Raw genomic sequence first — 18,299 nt, forward strand, 5'->3', positions numbered from 1 at the left:
CATTGATGGAGTTGCGCAATCTCATGTGGATGTGTGTTATACAACAAATTGACCCCCTCATTAGCTTAGAGGGGAAAGACATGATAGCTAAAGCAAAGACCAAGATCACATGCCTTGTTTCCACACTAACGCTGGCTATGCATTGAGAACCTGCTTTATAAAGCTTCTCTGCAAGCCTAAGGGTGCGTTAGTGACCCAACTAACTCTAGCTACTAGTTCGGGAACAGCGGTGGTGGACCCTAATGAAGTTCTAAGGGTCAAAGGAGCGATTTGACTCATAAATATCTAGATATTTGCTCCTAGATCTACTCAAGAAAAGTAAGGAAACATCTCAAGTTTAACCTATTTGGGGGATTTCCAATACTAATGAAGGAGGCAAATGGGAAAGAGCTGAAAAGCATGGCAACTTCATTTCTTTTACCCTAAGGAACTCATGGAGGAAATTGGAAACCCTAACTCAATTGCTACATAAGCAAAGCTATGGCTATGGTGACAGAGGTCAGATCATTTGAAAGGATAGAATACTTGATTGTTGAGCATTGTTTCAAATAAGAAGAAGTTGGTAAGAAGGGAGAGAGAGAGAGAAGAGGGGTAAGGAAAGGTTGATGCAACAGATGGTTGTAATCACTTTTCCAACATTAATATAGAACTGTAGTTGTATTGTCTACTCTGTGGTGTTGGTACTATCATTCATTCATTTGTTTGTCCAATATCTTTTAGCATGAGTAGCTTAGTTATGTGTAACTAGATGTTCTTTTATGTATTCATGTATTAGTTATCAGAGTTGTATGCTATGATTATGCTTGTCTCTTCTATGTGTAGGACTTGATCTGGAGTTGGCTCAGGGGACTTCCACCTAGCTGCATTGTGCTCTCCAGCAAATCTACACGGAGGCTTGAGGTAATCTATTTGTCCTACTTTGATAGTTAGTTATTGTTTATGAACATGCATGTAACTTTGTGACGGTTGCAGATAATATTACAGTTTGCCAAAGGTCCCGGGAAGACCTTTGAGGGTATCTCCATTCTCCATACACTGTGCATTTTATCCTATAGTAGAATTGGCAACTCCAATGAGGACTAAACATCTAGTTCCCGGTTTAGCCTTACAGTTCTCAGTTTCCTCCTCCTTCTAAGACCTCCCTATACTTTTGCATTCCCTTTCTAACCCACCAAAACCTTGCTGCATCTTGCTTATACATATTCATCATTGAATCTGATCCAAGAAGCCCTATTTTGAACTGTTTTCCCACACTAACGCAGGTTAGCAGACTACACAGTGCTTTATAAAGCACTGTGTCTGCACACACAGAGTGTTAGTGGACCCAGTAACTCTCTGTGGCCACTGCTATAGAGCATTAGTCTCCCAAAATCTTGATTTCCAGTTGTGTCTGCAAACCCAAGGGGATAGGAAGCCTATTCATGGACTGAAAGAAGATCTACTACTACATTTTGTTAGCAAGATAGGTTTCCTGAAAGAATTTTCTTTTAGGAAATAAGTTGTTTTTTCTTTCCTGAATTTTTTTTTATCAAAGGAAAAATCATCAATTCTTTTATTCATTCTTCTGTTTAGCTGGTTAAAAGCTGCTTTATTTTGGTTTCAAGTAGTTGTTAGGAAAGCATTGGAAAGATTTCTATTGGTTATGCATGTGTTATAATGACTAAGATGCATGGAAAAATATGAATATGTGAAAGACTCTCATCTGTAGAATACAACTTGTTTTCATCGAATTGAATATTTTTTAAAGCATTTTCTTGTGCATGATTTTTGAGTTAGAGTCCCATCACACTTCATACGTCAACTGCCCTACCGAAGATAAAAAAAAGTACACATAAAATTTACCTAAAATCAATCAGTAACTCTTTATTGAGAAAACAAACATTAGTTTAGGCTAGGATCTTGGGATAGGCAGTGTGAGTAAATTTCCCAAGATCGAAAACCAAAAATAGTGTCATTAAAAGAGCGAAAATTCCTTCTACACTCATACTACTGGGACCACTCCAGTCAAAGTGGAGCTAAACACGAGACAACACCATATTGTAAGTGAAGGTAGCCTGCCTTCACTTGAAAATCCTTTGGGTATTCTATGTATTGGGGATCCCTTCGGGGATTTCAGAGCTGAGTTAGGGACTTAGGTATCCTGCCCACACAGCGTACTGTCTGTGACTATGTCCACCCCAGTAGTGTCTGTGATTTGAGGTATCCTTAGTGGCTAAGCTTTTAGGGACTTACACAAGGTGACTGGGGCGGGATTCCCTGGTACTTGAAATAGACAGATCTACTCTATCTTTAGTTTTTGGGAGGGTGCTCATCTTCACGAGAGTACTTGGCCCCTCAATCTGAGGTTCGGGCGAAGGTCAAGAGTAACCGTAACTGTACATTTGGCCAGCCCTCTCTATTATTCATTGAGATGCTGGGTTTCATCTCTAGTAATCGGTGCTTATCAGACAGGTTCATTTCCCTCTGTTTGTTTATTGATCAGCTTAGTGTATTTTTTATATTTTTTAGGCACTCGAATGTTATCATTTGATACTTTAACAAATTTCATGATAAAATTTATTGATAAAAATTAACGGCCACCATCGTCCTCAATATAGACGATTGCTAGGACTTCCTCCACTCATTGTGGAAGATATGTCGAGCTCCAGTGAACTGAATTCCCCATCTTCGGGGAATTAGTCTCCCAGATCTCACACGGAATTTGTTTGGACAACCGATGATTCAAGTTTGCCGAAGGATTTATTTACCGAAGGATTTCTTCCTCACTTTAACCCTCCGCTCATGAATCCGTTGGACCCACTCTTGGTTCCAACGACACCTGTACTCCTTATTTCTGTAGGTGGAACCTTTCCATCCATCCCATCGATGAATAATGGGTCATGGAACTTTGTGGACACTTTTGGCCCTCCACCACTTCCTCAGTCGACAATCACCAACACACCGTTGATGGTGTACCCTGCTATCCCATATGTCCTAGGTACAACCACTCACATGACACCCTCCACGAGTGGAACCCAACGAATGCCAGGTTCCACCCCTTTAGTGTCAAACTTTATACCTTCGATAAGTGATACATACAGCGCTCCATATAACACCCAATATAGCACTATTAGCACAGTTACGGTCCACCAACAATATGATCGGCAGCCACTGTATAGTTCAATCCCCTAGATTCAACTATCTGGGAGCATTCCTAATATGCACATACCGGTCGGGAACATAACAGTTCCCCCTCCATGCTCAGGCATGCATGGTGTTATCACAAAATCACTACTGAGGGCTGCAACCAAGCAAGATTTCATGTAACTCTTTCAACCTAGCTTTAGATCAAAGCTTAGCCTCTTTGATCAGAGAGGGCTCTCTCACAAACTCTTGATAAAATCATTCACTACAACAGATGGCTAACTCTTTACTCAGTCATGAAAGCAAAAGCTGGTTGGAAACATATCAAACTGGTTCTCATTGGGCTATGGAGTCTCATACACTAAGTAAACAAGAAAAACATGATCATTTCATAGAAGTCAAGGCTCTTTGCATTAAGTGTCAAACATACTCCATCAAAACCACAAAACCACAGCTTGCTAAACACACAGGAAGTCAGAGCATAAGATTATGAATTCTGAGTGATTGTGTTACAACAAGGCTGTAAATGAACATAAACATAAAACACTATCCTTATATTTGACCACAATAATCCATCGAGAATCTTGAGAAGAAATCAACACTGTTTTACTATTACTGTCATAAGCTTTACAATGGCCCAAAACAACTCTGTTTTTTTATAAAATGTCCAACCCTTTCTACATTCTAATCTGATCCCTTTATAGGCAAACAAACTTATCCACCTCGAGCTTCCTCCTCCAGCATGAGGGGAGCCTCGAAGGTGGCTATTGACTATCCCTATCTAGTGCATAACTAACTTATTAATTACATAATGATTAAACTGAAATTACAAATGGTTTTCATTTAATCAAAATCCACAATCTTTGCTCCTCGTAGCATGATGCTATTCTGGCTCTTGACACATGTCCTTTTGCTGCTTGAGTTGAGATGACTGAAGGAAAGTACACTAAATGAGTTGGCCTTGGATTCCAGTCACGTAGATGGCTTCATTAATTAACCAAGGAAGGTGCTCTGTTTTCACGGCTTCTGTCTCCTAACATTCTCCTAAAGTGTAGCAACATGTTCCCAAATCTTTTAACAACCCCAGGTATGAAATACTACCATGTTTTTGAATGTGCTGTAGATGGTATTGATAAACAGATATCTCTCTTCCACAACTCCCGCTCACAGTATCACACTAACTGTTCTGCGCTTTAAAATCATCACCTACAGCAGTTTCGTAGCGCGCTACGAAACTGCTGTGTGATTTAAATAAACTACAGTCTTCCTTTAAACTTCTCACAAAATTGAATAGCTGATATCGCCAATCTTCAGTTTCACCTTTGCTATGCTGAGATTCAGAATCGCATTCCCTGTAACATGAACCTCCAATAGATGAACCAACTGCAATTGATGAGACCACCATGATTTTACCATCCCACTGACTCAACACAGCGTCATATAAGCCAAAACGGAGCAAGTTTGCTAGAGATATGCTATCTGCATAAGTGTGATGGGGAGGTATCTGAAGCCCATCAAGCAAAGGATGTAGTCCATTGTTTTCAGCCCGGGCTATTTGGATGGGTACAAGACAAATAAGTTGACAGATCCAGTTTCCCAAAGGTCTCTTTCTATAAGAAGAGAACAAAACATCTACAATATTTGAGTCCCAGCTTTCAGACATGATAACTTGAAACTAAATCCCGAGATTTGAAAAATCCTTTCCTTTTTCTTTTTCTAACTGCTCAATCAGAAGCTGCAAGTATTCCTTACATTTTCTTTGTCCATCATCTTCTCCAATCGTATTTCTTGAGTTCAACAAAACATGGAAGGTAAGATGCCTAATACTTCCGCTACAGAGTACAGAACTAACAGCATAGTTATCAAAAATGTGATAGATGTAATCTAATGTAGCGCAAGTCTTCTGAGAGCCATGGTTCTTGGAATATTTACAATCTCCCTCTGAATTTGACTTGTACTTTGGTAATTCTTTAAACTCCAAAACTTCTGTGGCTGGAAATCACCAACATCTTCAGCGATCTTATCTAAGGAAATGTTCTTCAAAAAGGACATGGCATCACCTGGCATGTAAACTTTGAGCTCAAATTCTGATGAAGCCTTGCTTACAGCTTGAGAAGTTTCTTGAGAAGAAGATGAGAAAATCTCCTCTTTGCAGTCTGAACACATTGTAGACTTTTCGGTTTCATCAAAGGCTGATGATGAAGTTCTACCACCCTAACCCTGTTCATGTCATCAACTAGAAGCAATTCTGCTTTCCCAGGAATACACTGCATCCATATTATACTTGTACTCCCAGAAAACAATTCCAACATAATTTCAACACCTGTCCAGTCTATATTCCGGAATGATTCATCAAATCTGTATATTAAAACCTTGGATACTTGTGCATCATATAAAGCCAGGAATCGGGTACATTCATCAAAAGCTACCAAATCAAAACCCCGTTTAAATGTGCGAATAGGATTGCTCCCACGCAGAAATGGTTCTAGCTTTGGGGACATGTACAAGTTTAGCCAATTACATACTCTGTATTCTAGTAAGCCAACGCCTTGGCCGCTACTGCCATCGCTTGGCCTTCATGGATCCAAACTTCTTCCTTGGCTTACCGAAACTTGTCTGGAATTCATTTAATGTCAACAAATATAGAGAAACCCGTGAGAAAATGGAGGCGGTGTCATTGCATCATGGGAATCAAAGATGGACTTTTAGTATGATGCAGACCATCATTTATTTGATCCTTAACAGTGAATTCTTCATATAGACGCTCATCCGTTAGCATGAAGCCACTAATCATGCTCTATGTTGTCTGCTACTTGAACTCTCCGCCATCCTACTCCATGTGCATAAAAATACAACCCAGCTTTACAAAATACTCGGGCTCCTTAACACCATTCACGGTCATGAGGATCTGATTTAGCATGATACCGAGTATGTGGACGTATATAGATCAGCCAAAAGGCCAAACCTAACTCCTTCATTGCCATCTGTATTATGACTCATGTCGGTGCCAAACCAACGACCTGAAATTTCGGTTCTTGTTTAAAAGTGCATTATGTCCACTTTAAATTACATTAGCTTTTGTTCTAAGATTGCTCAGATAGTGTACGTGGATAGAACGAAAGTCTAAACGAAAAGAACCCTGTTCGGATGGCGCAGGTGTATATAATAGCATCTTCATAACCTTTCGAAGAACCTTTAACCTTGCTACTTGGTCCGCCAATGACAATTCTCCACGAACCAATCCCATCAACGAGAAAAGATCAATGCTCTCGATGTTTACTAAATCTCCATTTATTGCTATCAGGGATTTTCCTGGAAGCACCATGCGCTACTTGGTAATAATTTCATCTTTGATTAACTGATTAAGCTTCATCCGAGACAAAACGAAACCAAATTTGGAAAATTTTGGTTTATTTCTTGCACAAAATGCAATGGATCAGAAACCAGAACAATCCTCTGAGCTGTTTGATGTCCTAGATCTTTCAGTTCCCATATATCCTTTTCTGTGCAGCAGTGACTATACAAACTGTAAGGTATCCATTGGAAAAAGACCGAGCACAATACATAGGAAAAACATTCAACCTTGGGTACCATATTTTGCAGTGAAACAGAAACAAGGAATTCAAGAGTTCCAAGGCTTTGTCTTTTAAGAAAGGTAGCGCATCTTTGGAAGCATCTTCCAATGCAACGACAAAGCGCTCAAACCTCTGCTTTAGACAATCTTCCCAATACCAAAATAGAAAAAGTGAATTTGCATCTTTTGATTTTGATAGAACATGGAGAGATTGCTGGCCAAAATACTTCAGTTTCCTATCTGGCAGCAAACTGATTAAAAATAATTCCTTCAATGCATCAATATCAACACCTGCATGGCACTTACCTACCTTAGAGGTCACCTATGACAGAAAAATCAATCATCCTCAGATTGAAACGCCGAAGTATCCTTATCTTTATCCTTGAACAAGGTGTGAACATGAACTTTATCATAAATATTTTTCAAATCTTTCAATCCATTGTGGCGCCCTGTTTTGTGAAAGAGGTTACAGATTGTGAAAAGACAATCCTAAATGTCAAACACTCTATGACTTATGGAATTTAATAGATTCTTTGTCTGGAGGATTCAACACAAAATCTCCTGCAAGTCTCCCACATTAGTATGTACATCTTTCACAATCACCCATGAGCCAGAATTCAGAGATAACTCCCTTAATGCATTTGATGGCAATCCCACAATAGCTGCATCATCATAGGGTGTCTCCTTGAACACACTGTCACTGCTCTCATCAACATTCCTGGAGGGAAGTAGAACTCTGTACAATAAGCATGCTAGGATTCGGGCCTCCACTGAAAACTCGAACAAATCCCCAGTTTCGTAGCACGCTACGAAACCACTCAAACAGGTAGCGCTGCGAAACTGCTAAACAGAATTCAGGCGCTGCGAAAACACCGTGACTTTAAGCTAGACTAAAAAAATTTTGACAACAGCATTTTCAGTGATAACACATGGTCAGTCATTGATTGACATGAGTGTTTCTTCTATCAATCAAGGACATATGGTTCGTTCTGTGGCAGGCGGGAATCCTCAAGGAGGTCCCAACTAATTCATGGGGGCACCCTACTCATAAATTCAAATGAGTCAAGGGGGCACTACTTATCTTGGGGGCAATTCTATACCCCAACATCAAATTCCCCATGGAAACCCACACTACAATTCCATACCCCAAGGCAACTACTATACCACGCAGCCTATGTATAATATTGGGACTCAAACGATGGGAGGACAGCAAGGTTCCTCAAGTCATATGTCATCGCCTTGGTCTGAGTCAGGGGCACCACACACTTTTCCTTTCTTAGCAACGTTGGATATCCTCGACTTGTACAAACTTACAAATGACCCCATCTACCACAACTTACTTTGGCCGCCGATCCCGCATAAGATACCAACAGACATCCCCAAGTTCAAAGGGAAACAAGGGGAGGATCTAGGCACTCACATCACCACCTACCATCTTTGGTGTGTTTCCAACTCCATGGTGGACGATAGTGTCTAGTTATGTCTTTTCCCCACACCCTCACTGGCAATGCAGCTAAGTGGTACATTGAGTTACCACGTGCGTCAGTAAATACCTTCGACGCTCTAGCAATGGAATTCCTAAAGCACTTCCAGCTACCCATCCACTATGAGACTGGGACAGAGCTCCTCACTTCACTACATCAGGATACCGCCACCCACATCTCTGATCATATACATGAATGGAGATGTAGGCAGAGGTTAGTTAAAGCTCCCCTCCCAGACTATCTCTTAGCGGACTAGTTCTGCAAGTCCCTACTCCCACAAATTGCTAAAGATGTCGCTTTAGGTGGTGCAGTCATAGAATACCAATCCATACATCGTGCCCAACACTTAGATCTGATATATTCATAGTCTGGCACTCTTTACGACATAATCCCCAATGCCCCTCGTAACTCCAATGTCTCCGCTACTCAGCAACCCAGAGCGCACGCCAATGGGATTATCAACGCAACCTTTGGGGCTACTGTAAAACAACTCAGCGGTCACATTGCCTAGATGTTAGTGGACCCCTCTACCAAATTGATTGCTCTTCCTACCACCGCGATAAACTCTATGTAGTCTATGCAAAAACCCAGTGGTAAGAACAAGAAGAATAAGAAAAAGACTGCTCCTTCTGAGGAGTAGTCAACAAAGAAGAAAAACCCAAAATAGAAGCCCGCTGCACCTCCTAATGATGGAAAGGATAATCCCACCAGGTTCCCTTGAAAAATCTGTGTTGAAGATCACATGACCTATTGTTGCCTGCGTCTTCTGGAATGCACAGAATACATTGCTAAAAAAGATACTGGTAGGACCCCCGCTATCCTTAATAATCCTTTCCCCACTTATCAGTAGCAAAACCTTATCACAAACCAACCCCAACCCCCACAAGTGGGCAATGGTGGTTCGCAACATCCTTTAGCTGGTGAAGGATCTTCTACCATTTACACCTTCGAAATGGTAGATCTACAAAACAAGAGCCAAATCCTATGGAGCTCCTGTTGCTCATGCAGAGGAATCTTCCTCAAGTCAAAATCCATCGCCACCCAATGATTTGCATATCGGAAGGCCAGTTGCTGACCTATTCAACCCCCCAAAGGAGCACTTCGACGAACAACACACAATACATCTGCATGTGTCGCCCAAAACTACATCATTGTAGAAAACTTGGCGCAAGCGCCATTGGCTATGTCAGTGTTCAAAGTATTACAAACATGCCCAATACAAAGGAAAGCTTTGCTTTCAGCTATTGGTGGTATTGACCCACAGGACTCCATGCTTGCAGTTTTCAACATGGAAAAGTGTAAACCTCCCCTTTCCCACCAGCTTGCATTTCAAGTGCAAATTTTTTTGAAAGGTAAAGGTATACACATAACTGTCATTGATGAAGGTACTTCTACCTGTGTCATGTCGGCTTCATGTTGGATCGCTCTGGGTTCCCCAACCCTATCCCCGCCGTGGAATTCCCTTAAATCTTTCGATGGCCACACTTTCATCCCAAAAGGTTACCTTGCGGACTACCCCATCACTCTGAGTGGGAAAACGGTAATGGTGGATATCAAAGTCATGGATCATAAACTCAACTATAATCTGCTTTTGGGCCACACTTGCACTTATGCCATGAATTCCATTATGTCTTCGGTCTTCCATATCATCCTATTTCCCTTAGATGGAAAGATAGTCATAGTGGACCAGCTATCCTTTTTCACCCCAGATTACTCCCCGTTACCTAGCGGCTTTGTACCCTCAGTGGGTGGTGTACCTGACTCTTACTTCAGTATCGGTACTAGTCTATTGAAGGGCTCTTCCCTGATGGGTTGTTTCCCTCTTCCGCTGCCCACGGTTCCATAAATGGTCTCTATGGTTTCATCCATTCCTCACGAACTGACCGATCCTTGGATCCTCATGGCCCCTTCAGACATTGACACTTACGGAGAAAAAATGTCGTTGTCACTAGCTGAATTGGCCTACCAGGCCATTCAATTTGCATCTGAGTCTCTAGTCACTTTGGTCACGGCCAACAGTACCACTGCCCCTCCCATAACAACTCCTTCTTTCGATCCCCTCAATCAAGTCCTACCTATGGATGAAGCTATTAGAGAGATCATGAGTTTAGAAGAGCGACCTTGGGAGGACTCGCACCATCATGTTTTGATATCTGATTTGGACATGATGCCTCTTCAAATCCTATCATCTAACACATCTAAAATCATTTCCTCACCTTATACGACTATCCAAACTTTGGACTCGGAGGGAAACATGGGCCATCTTTCAAAGACATTTCTCATCAATATTTCAGTCAAGACAGGCATCGTGGAAAACAAACAGATTGGAGCCAATCACAATCCTGAGAAAATTGTGAGCTTCAGCTACCCTCTTAAGGATTTCCGCAATGTTTTCCCTTGGTCTTATGAGAAAATGCATGGCATATACCCTTCTATTGTCAAGCATGAGATAAAGAAGATTGAGCATTCTTTTTATGGTATTTTTCTTGCCCGTTAATCTGAAAAATCCTTAAGTCTCCTTCTTTAGGCTCGTTAAACTACCATGAAGAAGAGTGAGCATTCTTTTTATGGTATTTTTCTTGCTTGTTAATCCAAAAAATCCTCGAGTCTCCTTCTTCGGGCTCATTAAACTACCACGAAGAAGATCGAGCATTATTTTTATGGTATTTTTCTTGCTCCTTAAACCAAAAAACCTCGAGTCTCCTTCTTTGGGCTCGTTAAGCTACTACAAAGAAGATATGAGCATGTTCTTTTTATGGGATGTTTTCTTGCTCTAAAAACTGAAAAATCCTCGAGTTTTTCATCTTTGGGCTCATTAAACATATACGACAATGGTCCAAGAAACTCTTTTTTGCTCTCTTTCTAGCTCATTAAACTGAAAAAGATCATTAGAGCATTCTTTTTGGGCACTTTTTTCTCACTCATAAAACTGAAAAAGTCCCAAGTTTTTCTTTAGGCTCATTAAAAATTTATAAAGATGACCTGAGCATTCTTTTAGGTACTTTTCTCGCTCGTTAAATTGAAAAATCCCAAGTTTTTGTCACCGAGCTCGTTAAAAATCTACGACAGCAACAAGAGAACTTGCTTTTTTGGGACCATTTCTCGCTCTTAAATCGAAAAATCCCTGAGTTTTTCCCCTTCTTCAGGCTCGTTAAATCTACGAAGAAGGAATGAGTAGTTCTTTTACCTCTTTTTCCATGTTCAATAAACTGAAAAAGATACCTTGAGTTTTCTTCATTTTGAAGGTATCGAGTTTGTCATCGCGTGACTCATTAAAAATTCACGACGAAAAATGAGTTTAGTCCATCTCCTCGTAATCGTAACAAAATGAGGTTGACATCTATTGAACATAAGTTTCTCTTTATCCAGATTCAATAGATTAACTCACGGAAAAGTAACCGATCTGGGTATACTATTGACCTTTTTTCGCACCTGGTTAACAACTATGACAAAGGGACCACCATGGAGTCATTCTTTATGATCTTTTTAGACTCTCTAAATATGAAAAGACCAACGAGTTGTCTAGTCTAGACTCTTTAAATTACACAGACAAGATATAGAGTCTCTCTTTTTACGATCCTTTTCAGACTCTCAAAACATGAAAAGATCGACGAGTTTGCCTGTCTAGACTCATTAAACTAATTAGATAGAGCATAGAGTTGCTCTTTTCGTGGTCCTTTTCAGACTCTTAAAATATGAAAAGATCGATGAGTTTACCTATCTGGACTCACTAAACTAATCATATGGGGAAAGTAGACAATACAACTACATTCAGTATTAGAAAGTGTGGTTTGGCAGCAGTCGTTCCCTTGAACATGGCACGCCCTCAGATAAACCTTCCTTGTGATGGCCTCTCAATATGAATCCTACCATCCTTTGAGTTTAGCCTACATACCTCGATGTTCTTACATCTTTGTATCCTAACACTATTTGGTGTTCATGAGTCTAGTGCTGCATGGTTAAAATCATTGTCGTTCCTTCCATTGTTCAAGGGTTAACCTTTTGTTTCCTCCATCAACCCATCAAGCATATCCTTTCATCATGCCCTCTGTTGTTTAGACCCAATGCTCAAATATTCCTCAAAAAACAAATCATTCTTGTCATGTTTCGTGTCGATTGAGGTAGGACACATTATTTCCTACTGTTCAACAGGTATCTTCCTATCAACTTCAACACTCTATCTAGGAAGACAACCCAGAAACACATTCAATGCCTTGGTACTTGCAGACATTAGTGGCAGGTTTCCTTTTGTTTGATTAGGGGTTCTCATTATTGGCTCATGGTTAAACGATTCTATGGGTGTTCGACAACAAAAGCATCTTTCACACTTGTTAGATTGTACTATGCATCTTGGAGACCATCACCATTATTGGTAGCCTTCATCGCATTTGTTAACGGTCTCCATTATTGACTGGTAATTAGATGATTTTGTGCATGTTTGACATCAATGCATATATTCACATGTATCGATCTATGTTGTTCAGTAAAGTGGAAATCAAGACCTTGGGTAGAGGCTTGCATCACTGAGCCTTGTTTCCTCTCCCAAGTTGCGTATATTGTTTTTTGGAGACAGCTTATCAGGATGATTCTATTATGACACCGGATCCGCATTGTGCTTATCGGCTTCCAACATCGTCATATCTCTTTGGAGAAAATCAATCTAAAATATCTACTGAGCATGGGAACGCCCGATTCAGGACATGATTTTAGTAGTTTTATATATATGTGTTGTATCAGGTTTCCCGTACCACCCAAAGCTCTGATCCTCTCTCTCTTTTTGTCGAAGAAGGAAAATTACAGTTAAGTAAAGTATTTTGGCCATCATCGTAGCCTCTAATCTCACACTTTAGGGGGCATCTATTATACAAAAAATTGACCCCCTCATCAGCTCAGAGGGGAAAGACATGATAGCTGAAGCAAAGACCAAGATCACATGCCTTGTTTCCACACTAACGCTGGCTATGCACTGACAACCTGCTTTATAAAGCTTCTCTGCAAGCCTAAGGGTGCGTTAGTGACCCAACTAACTCTAGTTGCTAGTTCGGGAACAACATTAGTGGACCCTAATGAAGTTCTAAGGGTCAAAGGAGTGAATTGACTCATAAATATCTAGATATTTGCTCCTAGATCTACTCAAGAAAAGCAAGGAAACATCTCAAGTTTGACCTATTTGGGGGATTTCTAATCCTAATGAAGGAGGCAAATGGGAAAGAGCTGAAAAGCATGGCAACTTCATTGCTTTTACCCTAAGGAACTCATGGAGGAACTTGGAAACCCTAACTCAATTGCTACATAAGCAAGGCTAGGGCTATAGTGATAGAGGTCAGATCATTTGAAAGGATAGCATACTTGATTGTTCAACATTGTCTCAAATCAGAGGAAGTTGGTAAGAAGGGAGAGAGAGAGACGCTGGAGGGGTAAGGAAAGGCTAATGCAACATATAGTTGTAATCATTCTTTCGACATTAATATAGAACTGTAGTTGTACTATCTACTCCGTGGTGTTGGTGCTATCATTCATTCATTTGTTTATCCAATACCTTTTATCATGAGTAGCTTAGTTATGTGTAACTAGATGTTCTTTTATGTATTCATGTATTAGTTATCAAAGTTGCATTCTATGATTATGCTTGTCTCTTCTATGTGTAGGACCTGATCTGGAGCCAGCTCAGGGGACTTCCACCTAGCTGCATTGTGCTCTCCAGCAAATCTACACAGAGGCTTGAGGTAATCTATTTGTCCTACATTTATAGTTAGTTATTATTTATGAACATGCATGTAACTTTGTGACAGTTGCAGATAATCTTACAATCTGCCAAAGGTCCCGGGAAGACCTTTGAGGGTATCTCCATTCTCCATACACCGTGCATTTTATCCTATAGCAATGCGGACACCATCTCAACTCATTGTCCACCTTCCTCTCATTCAACAGCTCCACCACTGCCAAGTGATGTTGAATATCATGCTCACACACCTATTCATCTTTCACACTCTCCCAACGTCACTTCACTCAATTTTCGTGTAGATTTGGTTGTGAGTCCTTCGAGTTCTCATATGCATGCTTGTCTACGACCTACATATTCACACTTGGGTGTTCCTCCGAATGATGTTGTCTTGTGTTCGTCCATTCTGGACTCTTCACTTGTTGTGAATGAGGAGCAACCCATTGACGGAGTTGGTTTTGCACAACCAACATGCGCTGTCAGTCATGAAGAGTATGAGTGGGAGCTTGAGCATCAACACTTAGTGAAGGATGACTCCTTTTTGTCTGAGCACCCTCCATTCTTTCCTAACCACTTTGGTGAACCTGCCATCCATGATTTTGCATGTGTGTCTTCATCCACCGATGCACCCATTGTTAATCACTCACAGGACTCACCAGATGTTGGTCCATCATTCAACAATGGAGAGGATAAGTTACTCATTGAAGATCCTCTTGATCCTTCATCTGTCTTTTCTAGAGACACAGAGGATGAGTTTTTTCTTTTTTCATATACCCCTCTATTTGATTTATCTAATCATGAGGATGCCGAAGAATTCATTGATTTTTTCTGATCATGGCAGTCATGATCTGTTTACTTCCATTTTTTATCACGATTATGAATCTATCATAGTTGATCTTTTGAATCCATCGGTTTATGATGATCTACCTGATGATGAAGTTGAGACACCCAAGGCTGTCGAGGCACTTCAGCCCAAGCTGATGGTTATGTCAAGTCCTCGCTATCTTGGGGTTAGTCTCACTTTTGATCATGAGATTGTTCAATCACCCAAGGCTCCTCGTCACTCGTCTGTATGCATTAATGTTCTATCTAACACACAGATCACACTTCCTCCGCTCAAAATACACGATCCCATTTCTCATGCATTGGAGGAGTCTTATGTTGCTAGCACTCATTCACGACTCAAGTTATCTTTGTTTCTTTCATTTGCTGGCATGTCATAGTCAAGATTGCGCTTATGCTTCAAAGATGTACATAGTGTCACATAGCACCATGATAAGTCCACACTCTTCCCGTAATGCACATGCACTAACTTATGTCCTGTGGGCACTTTGAAACATGAAGTGTGGGTGTCTTCATTGTTATATATTTCTTGCTTGCTAGTCTGCACAACTGGATTGCTTACAAACCAAGCCTTCACCAACATGGGTTTACCAATGCACTGGTGGCTTCATTGGAAGTATCACTTCACGTGATCAGGCCCATGCACCGTTAGTGTAGGAGTAGGAGTAGTGTTTTCTTTCAGTTGTTTGCTTGCATGCTTGTCTGCTTACATGCTTTGTTTGTTGGTTTGTCTGTTTGCTTGTTTTCTTACTTGCTTTGCTTTCACTTTCACTTATGATTTTGCTTTGCTTTGATGTTTGTTAGTTGATTTGTTTCGTTCGTAGGTTAGTATTGCATGAAACCATGTATGACTCTTGAAGCGAGATGGATAAAGTACAAGAGGGCTTGTACAATTATCACTTCTTGGTTATCTCTCATCTTGCCTCTGTATGATGAGCTTGTTACTCTTTGTCCATGATACGTCGAAGGAAAATATGTATTGTTTGAAGTGAACCTTGGTGATAACACAAAGCTTGTGTGCTAACTAGTGTCACCTTCTCTAGTCGGTTGTTTTTGGGTTAACCCTTGTCAGCTCAGTCAAGTAGAGTAAGGTGAGGGGTAAAACCTTAATAGGCATGTCAGAGATACAATAAACTAATTCTCTACTAGAACAACCTCTTCTGCTCTCAATAAGTCAGGCTCCCTCTTTCACCTCTAAAATGAATAAGTGCTATGCATAGTGGAAAATGAAAAAATGAAAAGTAAAAAAATTTAAAATGAAAAATTAATAAGGCGAAAGAAGAGAAAGGCTTCCTGTGCAGGGAGGTGATGCAAGTAACTCTATCGGGGTACTGACTAAACTCGTTGGTAGTGGAGCCATGCTTCTGTTCCTATGTGACTCCCTCATGGTATTGTCTAGGCCCGCTGGCAGTGGAGTAACACTAGAGATGAACCTAAGACTCTGACGACTATACTTCTTGTGCACTTATATACCCCTCAACCCCAATTGAAACAACTGTGTTGCCTTGGATTGGAATGTGTGTCAATCGACCAAGGGCTTGGAAGATGCTACATCTTACAATCAAGTTAGTGTGAAACCAAGATGAGCTGAGAACTAAAAAATACTTCCTGAGGTGTTAGACTTGCTTTTCACGAAAAAGGTCCATTCAGAGAGCTGGAATTCAACCAGTGTGTCACCAAGTGTTGTAGCAGCTACAACCACCATCTAAAATTTTTCCTTAGCCTATTTTGGAGCCTCCCGACCAACCTTTCATGGCACTTTGTCTTGCTTTGTCAAGTACTCAAGTTTCAATGTTTTCCTTGCACAAAGACAGTCTGTCAATCACAGTTGATCCATTCCCCTCACAGGTTGTTCATCCAAACTTGGCCAGCTACGGCTTGAGTAGCTTCCCATAGAAAATTGTGCATTTCTGGAGGGCAACCAGCCTTCCCTCCATAAATTACGTAGTCCTCTCTGGCAGCCTGCTGGACTCCAGGATTGCGCAATCCTGCCAGCCAACACTCCCAGCGAGATTTGCGCAAATTTCCTTAGCAGGGCTCTTCAGCCCAGGATTTGCACAAATTTGGGTAGCAGTCATCTACTCTACCTAGAAATTGTGTAGCCCTCCTGGGCATTTAGCCCATCTCCCATCTAGGAATGCGAATTTTCCCAAGTAATTGAGCAACTGCATGCATGAACAGTCCAGTTGACTAGTTCCACATGGGACCGAGGAAACTTGACTTGCATGCATGCATGAATTTCTCTTCCTAGAATAGCAAGAGGAAACATGCAAAAGGAATCACATGATTCAAGGAGCTATTTTTAGCAGCCGGGGGTTACATGCAAAGTTGTTTTAGAAGTTTCCCTCCAAGGGTCGCTTTTTCCTAGATTTGTGACATGCGCGTCATGAGACCAAAATTATTTATTAAGCATTAGAGCTCATTCATTCACATTGATCTTGGAGCTCTGACATCATACAACACATCTAGGACTCTTTGACACATCTAGCTCAGCTATTCACGGATAAGTGGCCTAAACTTGTCTTTTTCAGCATTTCTGTCGCTTTTTGTGTATTTGCTTGTGTGAGTGCTATTTGCTTGATTTCTTTGAATGCTTGTTGTCGTTTACATGTATAATAGATTTTCTAGCTCTGTTTCAATTTTCATTGCTATCTCACCGTTGTCGCATGCATGAAATTGTTTTGCACAGGCGTCACCGAACGACAAACTCCTCACCCACATGCATGTTGATCTGTTTGTTGAATCTTTCATTCATGTTTTGCATGCATTTTCAATCACTTCTACTATCACTTAGAGTCATCATGCATGCACTATCTTAGTTTGTTTTAGTTGCCCATCAGCGAGTTCGGCCAACCTTGGCCCGAACTCTGCCTTCACCAAGGATGCATTGTACCATATGGGGAAGGAAGAATCACCTTCCTCTCTAGAAATGTGCATTCATGCCCAGCACTCGCCTTCGAGATTGTTTTGCGCATTTCTTGAGGACAGTGGCTACTTGGCCTAAGAAATTTCGCAAATCTGTCCGTGGGCCAGTAGTCCTTCTAAGCTGGAATTGTGCATTACACAATCCTAGCAGCTAGCTGCCTGACTGGATTGTGCATTTCACAGATCCAGTAGCCAATCATGCCTCCCAGATAGCTGAGACTACTTTTTTCACATTTTTGGTAGCTAGTCACCCAACCTCCCAGTAAATTTGCACAATATTGCTCATCAGTTTCTCAGGTATGTGCTGTGTCCTTCCCCGGATTTTATTTGTTTCCACTGACATATTTCCTGCCATGCATGCTTCTTGTTTCTATATCTTTTAGGTGTTCATATGTCTCAATGGTTTCCAAGAGAACAGGATCACAGGACACTGATGGAGTTGCAGCTGGAGCAGTAGTTGAGTAGGTGTCCTTTGGTATGTCGATCTATGAATATACGAAGCTATATCTAGACAAGGAAATCAAACTGAAGTGGAAAGAGGTTAATGAAACATTTGCAAGAACTTTTGGGGAAGACTTCGAAGACCTCAGGTGTACATGAACATTCATAAGTTTGGCTTGTACCAAAT

General features: G+C 40.9%; 1 pseudogene; it reads left to right on the top strand.

Annotated features, from left to right (window-relative positions):
- The first annotated feature begins 10,117 nt into the window (after positions 1 to 10,117).
- The window catches only part of LOC149218333 (calmodulin-binding receptor kinase CaMRLK-like), a 40,035-nt pseudogene continuing 31,853 nt past the window's right edge, over positions 10,118 to 18,299 (top strand).

This window comes from Pinus tabuliformis, chromosome Q (genome assembly GCF_031772625.1).
Source record: "Pinus tabuliformis cultivar Carrire ecotype Pingquan chromosome Q, CPIR1, whole genome shotgun sequence".
Lineage (NCBI taxonomy): Eukaryota > Viridiplantae > Streptophyta > Pinopsida > Pinales > Pinaceae > Pinus > Pinus tabuliformis.